The sequence below is a fragment of the Hylobates moloch genome, unplaced genomic scaffold (assembly GCF_009828535.3).
Source record: "Hylobates moloch isolate HMO894 unplaced genomic scaffold, HMol_V3 SCAFFOLD_49, whole genome shotgun sequence".
NCBI lineage: Eukaryota > Metazoa > Chordata > Mammalia > Primates > Hylobatidae > Hylobates > Hylobates moloch.
Window position 1 is genome coordinate 257119 of NW_026652324.1, and position 10614 is coordinate 267732.

A 10614-nucleotide genomic window follows, 5' to 3' on the forward strand; every position below is an offset into this window, starting at 1 on the left:
GATAGCACAACAGGATAATTACAGTCAAAATAATTTATTGTACATTTAAAAATAACTACAAGAATATAATTGGAATCTTTGTAGTACAAAGAAATGATAAATGCTTGAGGTGATGGATACTCCATTTACTCTGATGTGATTATTACACATTGCATTCTTGTATCAAAATATCTCATGTACCTCATAAATATATCTACCTACCTTTACCTATGAAACTTAAAAACTCACAAAAAATAGATGTGGAGGAGAGAATATTAAAAAACATTAATATTATTGCTATATACAAAGATTTCCATATAAAGTTAGAGACCAAATTACATTTGCAATATTTAAATTGTATTAATTTCATTATTAAATTTACATAACAACATAGAAAAAAAGAAAAACCAACCAACTGTTCTGATTAGGCATATTAGGAGGCATAGGTTCTGTGACTTGCAAATGTTCAGTTGTAGAGCCAGGGCCAGAACATAGCTATTTTGATTTCAAATTATTTCTTCTTTCCATTTTACTCTGAGGCTTCCTGGGAGAACAGGTGAATAGGCTCCCTCGGTACACAACCAGGAAATGATTATTTTAAACAATGGTAGTAACTCCAATCCCTTTCCTAGGAGTGTGTTCTGGTTCCTCAAAATCTTGGGTCCTATATGTTGCCTCTCCAAAGGTTGTTCAATGGTTTTCTGGTATCTCTTTTAGAAGATGTTAATAAGCAGAAATGACAATTTCATCATAAAAAAAACCTTTAAGAAAAGGAAAAAATAAAGTTATCCATAGAGAATATGTAATGTGATCCAGGCTCTTCACAAAGTCTATCTGCATAGGATTTGTTACTTCTCTTTATAGAAAACACACACATAACACATACACACAGAGTAAAATAAAACTCCACTTACAATCCCATCATGATTCAAAATACTTATAAATTGCAAAGCAAAAATCCCTGCCTATGCTCCCTTCAATCCCACACCACTCCTACTTTGGTCTGGAGTCTTCCAGACTTTTCCTAATGCCATTATATACAGCACACTATTACTTTCTATCTCAGTCTCCTTATATTCCCACAATACCCCCGGTTTAAAAATTTTATACGTATGCATCAGCAACTCACTTTTTTATTCCACTTAGTTATACATCACGCACATTTATATGAATTTAACATTTAACACAAACTTGTAGAAAAAAGTGTGTGCTTATAATTATTTACCCAAATAAGAACATTGAGGATCAGATTTCAGAAATCATGCCCAAAGCCACAGAGTAGTGGCAAAGTCAGATCATGGATCTGACTCCCCCTTATTTCACACCCCATTCCCTTTTCCCTAAAATATGAAGTCCCCCTAGGAAAAGAGAGGACAAAGTCATCCACTCCCTTCATTGTTTTATGAACAGTCTGCTGATTAGCATCAGATATACTAAGTCTATCAAGGATTTGGATATACTCCACTGAACTTTTGGGTCTAAATTCCTTCCACCTGTTACTAAACCCTCTCCAAAAGCAAAAGCTGTGAACATTTAAAGAAGCACAGCCGGCGGAGGCAGCTGTGGGACTAGTCGGAATTGGCACCACCACCAAGGCTGACAGAAGCCACAGTGATGTTGGGGAGATGCCTGTGGCTTCTGAGCCAATTCTCTTTTCCATGTTGCTGACGTCAGGAGGATTCCAGACCTGGCCATGTGCATTCAAGCGTTGTTTACTTGCTTCCTGGGTTAACACAGTGGCATTAATATCTGAAGCAACCATATCATATGCTTTGCTTTTATGTAGAATTTTGAATGCAAAGGTTGGACTTTTCCACTTGACTCTTTCTGCCATTATCCTAAAGGCAGTAAGATACACTCTTGTTTCAGACATGACATCTAATTAGCAGGTAAGTCCAGCCTTTAGCAACTAATACTCTACTTGGCACACAGAGATTGCTCAATCAATTTTGACTGATAGAGTGAATGAACAGATGATTGGGTAATATCACTGGATCCCCAAGTGGGCTTTGTTTGCTCACGATGGGTGTATTAGTCAGGGTTCTCTAACAGGACAGATCTAATAGGACAGATGAATATATGAAGGGGAGTATATTAGGAGAATTGACTCACATAATCACAAGGTTAAGTCCCACAACAGGCTGTCTGTAAGCTGAGGAGCAGGGAAGTCAGTCCGAGTCCCAAAACCTCAAAAGTAGGGAAGCCAACAGTGCAGCCTTCAGTCTGTGGCCGAAGATCTGAGAGCCTCTGGCAAATCACTGATGTAAGTTCAAGAGTCCAAAAGCTGAAGAACTTGGAGTCCCTTGGAGGGCAGGAAGCATCCAGTGCAGGAGAAAGATGGATGCCAGGAGACTCAGCCCGTCTAGTCCTTCCATGCTCTTCTGCCTGCATTTATTCTAGCATCACTGGCAAATGATTAGATTGCGCCCACCCAGACTGATGGTGGGTCTGCCTCTCCCAGTCTACTGACTCAAATGTTAATCTCCTGTGGCAACACCCTCACAGACACACTCAGCAACAATACTTTGCATCCTTCAATCTGAGCAAGTTGACATTCAATATTAACCATCACAGTGGGTAAGGTCAGAACTTTAAGGTATTGCAGTCAAAACAACTTTATTGAAATGTCTGTGACATAAAACAAAGAACATTCAACTTCTAATAAGAAAACTAGAGTCTTTGCCCTGAATCTTTAGGCTATATGTCTAGAGATGAATCACTTAATCTCTCTCTGTCTCAGACTATTCATCTTAAATAATGGAGTGGGGGCGCTATATGATAGTTCTATTTCAGAGTTCTTGCATGTCATTAATGAAAATGTCAGTGTGGTCTCTTAAACCACTATATAAAATCAAACAAATACAAAGTTGGGCATGTTGGAATTTTACCTAACAATTACACACAATACTAAAGATTAGGCACAGTCTTTGTGGTTAGGATACTGACCAAACAATTGTGGCAGAAAGGTAGGTATGAAATTACTGGAAACATAATTCCCTAATGCACAAGAAGCCCAGGTAATTTTGATGCAGCCCAGGAAGATAAATTGGATTTATCAAAGAAGCCTTCTGAAGCAGATGAAGTTGAAGAAGATAATGTTCTGACAACCTATACCATTACTAATTCTCAAAGCTTTTCTGAGTTTGTGTAAATATTGAAATTAACTTCTCTTAGGAATAATGCCACTATGGACTCTGAAAACCATGTGGACACTGTCTCCTGAGTCTGCCCTTAAACTAGTCCTGGAAAGATTGCCAAGCTGTCCCTGTATCACAGGAGACAGATGAGAAAGTGAACGTGTATCACTGACTGTAGCCAGTCCAAGACTGTCTCTTCCTCTGTTCCTCACTCTTTCACTTTTTCCTTCTGACATCTTTGGTTTCAGATACACGTTTCTGACTTCTATTTTGTCTCGGCACATTCTTCTCTAAGTGACCTCTTCAACCTTTCCTAGCCCATTTGGACTCTCAGCTTCCTGTGTACCCAGTTTCAGCTTCTTTGCAACTCCTGTTAAGGTACGTTTTGCTGCTAGCCTTGACCTTGCAAGAATCACACCAGGTAGGCTAACCTTACCCCTTGCCTCTCACACTGACCCTAGGTCTCCCCATTACGAGAGGGAGAAACAAGTATTTCTGAGTTTTGCTGAGTGAATACAGATAGGGAATGGAAGTGTGAAAGTTCAATAGCTCTGTCCTTATTTACCATCTCTAGAGAGTCCTATCTTTTTCATGTGTACCTGTTCTTTTCTTCAGCTGCTATGTTCCTAGGTGAATAATTCAGACTTTACTTATTTATTTATACCAGGTGATCGGAGGTATCTTACACATAAATATAGATGCAGTAAGACGGAAAAACTTTGGTAAAAAAAGAATAAAAAATGAAAATCCAAGGAATCAAAATGGAAGAAGGAGAAGAAAAATAAAATTCAGAAAACCAAGGCTGTTAAGAGTTATGACAATTAAATCTATTATGTGTATCCCAGTTTCTTAACAGCTAAAAACTGAAGAAACTTGGTGGGTCATAAAGTTCTCATTTCTGATTAGCAAGATACAGATGAGTCTATAAATTAAAATCAGGCTGTATCTTGGGCTGGGCTCTGAGGAAATATAAAATTCCTAGTAGGTCTTCATGTAACGGAGTTTAAATAAAAATAATGGATATTTGTAATAGTTTTACTCATCCTTCCCCTCAAAACAGAATACTCCTTTATTCCATATATGACTATTTTTTTTTTTTTACTGAAACTCGATAAAATTTGTGGAAATACATTTCAGTCTTGTTCAGTAAAGATAATTATACACATACCAGAAAGAATAAATTGACTGTGAAGAATAGACATGGGCTCCTTCAAAGACTCTGCACCAAATTTGCATTAATTTTTTTTTCTTAAGAAAGGTCTCCTTGATTATATGAAATATATGTTTGTGAGCCTCCAATACCTGGAGGTACCTTGAATCAGATATCATGTAATCTGGGTAATCTCTAAGGCAGTTTATGGAATTTGAAGAGTGACTAATAACTTTTATTGACTAGCCTTCAAAACATCAGCCGTCTCTTCTGGGCTGCTAGCATTGTCGGTATGATATGAAAGGGAAGCTATTATTGCTGAATGACAGTGTATCCACAAACTCTAAATAATATGACTATTCAATGACTACTCATCAAAATCTCACTATAGATTGTCTTTGTTAAATGCAGTCAGTACTGAAATTTAAAACACAGTTTGTACTTTTACGAAACATTTAATAGGAAACAAATATGCATTACAATATATCATGAGTACTATTATTACAATATATACAAGGAGTAATGAGAATATTAAAGAAAAAAAACATATGCTTGAGAATTTCCAGGGCAGTGAAAATACTCTGTGTAATAATTACAATAATGGATGTATGCCATTCTCTGTTTTTCAAACACATAGAATGTACAGCACTAAGAGTGAATGCTAATGTAAGCTACGGACTTGGGGCAATAATGATATGTCAGTGTAGGTTCATCGATTGTAACAAATGTACCACTCTGGTGGGAGATTTGATAAAGGGAGAGGCTATGCATGTGAGAGGAAAAGTATATGTAGGCTATCTCTGTACCTTTCTCTCTATTTTGCTGTGAACCTAAAACTGCTCTAAAAGCTAAAGTCGTTAAGAAAACAACAACAAAATGGTGTGCTTAATTTCTGTGGAAGAGCTAGAGACAGATTTACCCAAAAATAAAATTAACACATGTAATGTTTTGGTATGAAAATAGATAATTAGCTCAAATTTCCTAGTTATATTAGGTATATTAGTTATTTAATTTGAAAATGATGTCTTATGGTAGTAAAAACAATAGGGAATAAAAAGAGAAGAGGAATGAGTTTAGATATTGGTGGATTATTTGGAAAGATAGAGACATCTGAGACAATAAATTCAGGGATTTGGACTAGCTAGAAAGATGGAGAACTAAGATTAGGATGGAGGTGCTAACCGGGCCAGGCAGAAGATCCTGAGTGGTCCTGCCATGTTCTGCATGAATATCTGATTCACAGAACTAAAAGGATCATTAAGCAACTAAGTATTTTAAAGTAAGCAAGGTATTGCCAAGTTTTTTTTTGCATAAAATATTCAATGTGTATCTCCAGAAATATGAGTATGTAGGGAGTCAATATATCTATTGAATCTTTTTGTGATGCTCAGGAATCCTGTCTCATCGCCAATACATCTGGAGCTCAGATATATCCCTTGATATCCATGGACTTACCAGCTTACATCTTATAGTGGGCTCTCTACAGAATCCGTGAATACTGTTCTTGCTGAGATAAGAAGCCTGGTACTGCCAGGGACACCAGGGAAGCCTGGAGATAAAAACAAACAAGCAAAAATAAACAACAGAAACAAAACAAAAAACACCTCTTTATTTGCATCTGCAGCAATGTAACACTGAAATACTTAATTTTGTCAAAAACAACAGTGCCAGCCAGGTGCAGTGGCCCATGCCTGTAATCTCAACACTTTGGGAGACTGAGTCGGGCAGATCACCTGAAGTTAGGAGTTCACGACCAGCCTGGCCAGAGTGGTGAAGCCCAGTCTCTACTAAAAAGACAAAAATCGAGCCAGGCATGTTGGCGGGCACCTGTAATACCAGCTACTCTGCAGGCTAACGCAGGAAAATCATTTGAACCCAGGAGGCAGAGGTTGCAGTTAGCTCAGATCTTGCCACTGCACTACAGCCTGGCGACAGAATAAGACTCCATCTCAAAAACAAAACAAACAACTTAAAAAAAAAAAAAAAAAACAAGAAACCAAAATACCAGTGCCTTGAAAACGGGACTATAAAAGATCTCTACTTTTGCTACTACATTCTGGGTGCTCAAGAATGCTGCCCTTTCTAGTCTGTAGTGCCAAAGCCTGGTGTCATGGCTAAACCCTGCACACCAAAGCATTGTCACTGTTCACATCTTCTGCACTTACCAGATCACAAATACATAAGAGCCTCCTATCATATGTTGTGGCCAAACTTGGTCATACTCTTCTTCTCACTGCCATTAGTGAAGACAATTGTCTTTCCCCTGTAGTTCTTCAAGGGAAAGACAAGATGACACCTTCCTTGGTATTACACTTGATTAAGAATGGTTTATTCCAGATTGGTTTTTTGGGGGGTTGGGGGGCATCATATTTCTTTATATGCACTCAGTTCCCTAGGGATCGCAGCTGCTTGAGCAGCAGAGGGTTCAGCAGCTGCTGCCTCCTCAGTGTAGCTCTCTCAAATTTACTTCTGTATCAATAACTTAACTCAGTGCAGGGACTGCCCTGACAGCCCTAACTCTTCCAAGCATGCAGTATTATTTATTTCAGAAGTGTTGTTTACCCTGACTTTGCATATGGATCTTGGTTAGAAAAACCTGAGTCCATTTAGAAACTCTTGCTGGTAAAACCGATAAGAGTTTGTATTCTTCTTCCCTTGATTTCCTCATGACATTTGCCTATTCCCTTCTAGACACCTTCAAGCTTTACCTAACAATAATTTATCTTTATGAAGAAAAAAATGTGCTATCTCACCACACAGCACAGGAACTCACATATGCATTCGTTTATATCTAAAAAAGACACAGACATAAACCTAAAGAAGGTTGTACTTTCTTGGGGAAAACAAAATCTGAATAAATATTTATAAAACAACGTGATGCAATATAGGAAATTGGGCCATAACAAAACAATATGTTGGAAGCTTGTGGAAATCATGCCTGAAAAAAATACAGTAAAACACAAGACTTAACTGATTATCTTTATTTGTATTGGACCGTTCCAAATAGATTGTCTGGGAAAAGCACTGAGCATGGAGTCAGGAAGTTTTTAGTCTTCCAAATCAAATTAGGAAGTAGTGTGCCCCCCTTTGTATTTGCGGATACTTTCAAAATTGAAATTGTCTACCTCTACAGAAATGAAAGCCGTCACAGATTATCCTGTCTCAGCAACTTTTACTGGGAAGTTGCCAGACCTGAATAATATTAGTTCTTGTATTTTTCTTTGTAAGAAAAAAAAACTGTATAGCTCAATACAAACCTTCCCTGAAGAACAGAATTATTGTATTTCAGCGACGATCTGCTATTGTGCTGTTTTCTGAATGAGTTGATTAGAAATGAGTTGAATAAAATTCAAGGGATCCTAAGTTCTACATCCTCCCCGTGTTGGTCTCTTGTGTTTACAAAGCCATGTGTGAGTTAATTAACCCCCTAAAAAATGTTTGGTTTGTGCTGCATTTCTGGTCTTTGAATGGTGAGAATGAAGTGAGCCGCTTACGAATGACTCTACAAGTTAAAACTTCTAGGAATTCTTTCAGCCTTCAAAGGTCAGCATTCAAATTTCCCAGTACATTTCAAATATTAGAAAAGGACTTACTAGCAGTGTTACACATTTTTGTTCGAAAACTGTAGCTAAAATTAAATTACATTAAAATCACACAAAATAAATAAAAAAGGGGGAAGAGAGAGAGATAAAGAAGACCCTCAATGAGTGTCATTTTAGAGGTGAGAAGTATATGGCATAGAGCAACAGTCGGAGTTATGTCCATTTAAACCGAGTTATTTCTGTTTCCATTGTCTGCCCTTTTTATTTAATAATCATCAATGTAGCAGTTACTATATCCAGATTCTGTTCTAAACACTTAACAAATAATAAGTTATCTGAGGTAGATACAGTCATAATCTCCATTTTGCAGTTGTGGAAAACGAGGAACAAAATATGTCCAGGTAGCAGAGCTGGGATTCAAATCTATGGATGTGAATGCTGTAGTCCAGCTCTTGCCCACTATACGGTAGTGTCTCATTCCTGTAGGTGGAATGTTTCAATCACAGCTATGTTCCAGAATGACCTGGGTTTATTGTTTTATTTTTCTAAAGTAAAGATCTCTGGTCCCAATTCAGATCAATGAAGTCAGAATCTATGGAGGGTAGGCCAAGGTATGGGCATTATTTCCAAAACTCTGCAGTTAGTTTCTAGATGTAACCAGATTATTTTATTTATTTATTTATTATTTTTATTTATTTATTTTTTTGAGATGGAATGTCGCCTGGTTGCCTGGGCTGGATTGCAGTGGCGCGATCTCAGCTCACTGCCACCTCTGCCTCCTGGATTCAAGTGATTCTTCTGCCTCAGCCTCCCAGGTAGCTGGGATTATAGGCGCCTGCCAGCATGCCCAGTTAACTTTTTTGTATTTTTAGTAAAGACAGGGTTTCACCATGTGAAATGTTGGCCAGGCTGCTCTCGAACTCCTGGCCTCGTGATTTGCCTGCCTTGGCCTCCCAAAGCGCTGGGATTACAGGTGTGAGCCACCACGCCTTGCCCCAGATTATTTATTTTTAGTATTTTTTAGTTATTAGAGGTATATAATGTGCATATATTCATGGGGTGCATTTGATGTTGTGATACAGGCATACAATGTGTAAAAATCACATCAGAGTAATTGGGGTATTCATCATCTCAAGTATTTATCATATTTTTTGTGTTAGGAACATTCTGATTCCACTCTTTGAGTTATTTAAAAATGTACAATAAATTATTGCTGACCGTAATCACCTGTTGTGCTACCAGATAGAACCTCTGTGCTCCAGGAAGCTTCAGCAAAGCATAATGGACGAGAGCAAGGGCTGTATAACCAGATGATCCTGGGTTCCAATTGTAGTCATTTCCCCTATTGGAGTGTTATCTATTAGGAAGTTACCTTGCTTTCTGTGCCTTGGTTTCCTCACCCATCAACTGGGAAGAATAATAATAATGGAAATAAAACGTCATACCTACTTGATGAGATTACTGAGGATTCATATTAATACTCTTTCAGCATGTTTACTGGCGTGTGTTAAAAATTTAATAGTTGTTAGCTTAAAAGAACCTTTTGCATTGTTGTCAGGGAAATGAATGGATTAGGAGAAGATTTGAGCTGGAATAATTTCATAAGTTATGATATGTTGATGAGCAAGGTGCTGCTTATTTTCTTTTTTACATTTTGTTTCACGGCTTTTAGGATATTTAAAGTCATTCCTGAAATGCAAACTTAAGAGGTCTGCGAATGTTGCACATAGCAATTATAAAAATGTCTAAAACTAACATTTGTTGAGTATAATTTGTATGTGCTAAGCACTGGTTAAGCAGCTGACATACATTATCCAATTAAATATTTACAGTGTATGTATGAAATAGTTCTATTTTTTTCCAGTTTTGCCAAAGGGGAAATTGAGACTTACAGATAACGTGTTTCCCAGCATCAGATAGTGGTTTCTTTCCTCTCCTGCTCTGTCCCAGCAACTATAACACATTTCAGGCTTATCTCATAACAATGTCTTAGTTCTATAACCAATGCCTGGATTAGTCAGCATTTGCCACTGTATGCTGCATAACGAAAAAATCTCAAATAATAATTATATTTTGTTTTTGTTTTATTTTTGCAATTGAGGCTTGGCTTTAGTGCATCTGAATTGGTTGCAGTTGGCTGAGTTTAGCGGCAAGCCAAGAATAGCTTCACAGGAGCTTCATGTGTCTCTCGTTGTTTTGGGCCTATAAATTATTCAGTGCATGTTCTTACAAGCACAGAAGAAGTGGAAAGGGAGTGAGTACAGACCTGCAATGAGTTAGGGAATTTGGACCCAAGCTGGCCCACTGTCACTTCTACTCACAATTGATTCAACATTGGTGAGCAGAGATGTAATCTCTGCCTCTAGCAAGAGGAACTGCAAAGTCATATCAAAAAAGGCAGAGACAGGGCCAGGCATAGTGGCTCATGCCTGTAATTCCAGCACTTTGGGAGGCAGAGGTGGGAGGATCACCTGAGGTCAGGAGTTCAAGACCAGCCTGGCCAACATGGTGAAACCCGTCTCTACTAAAAATACAAAAATTAGCGGTGGCTCACGCTTGTAATCCCAGCACTTTGGGAGGCCGAGGCGGGCGGATCATGAGGTCAGGAGATCGAGACCATGGTGAAACCCCGTCTCTACTAAAAATACAAAAAAATTAGCCGGGCGTAGTGGCGGGCGCCTGTAGTCCCAGCTACTCGGAGAGGCTGAGGCAGGAGAATGGCGTGAACCCGGGAGGCGGAGCTTGCAGTGAGCCGAGATCGCGCCACTGGACTCCAGCCTGGGTGACAGAGCGAGACTCCGTCTCA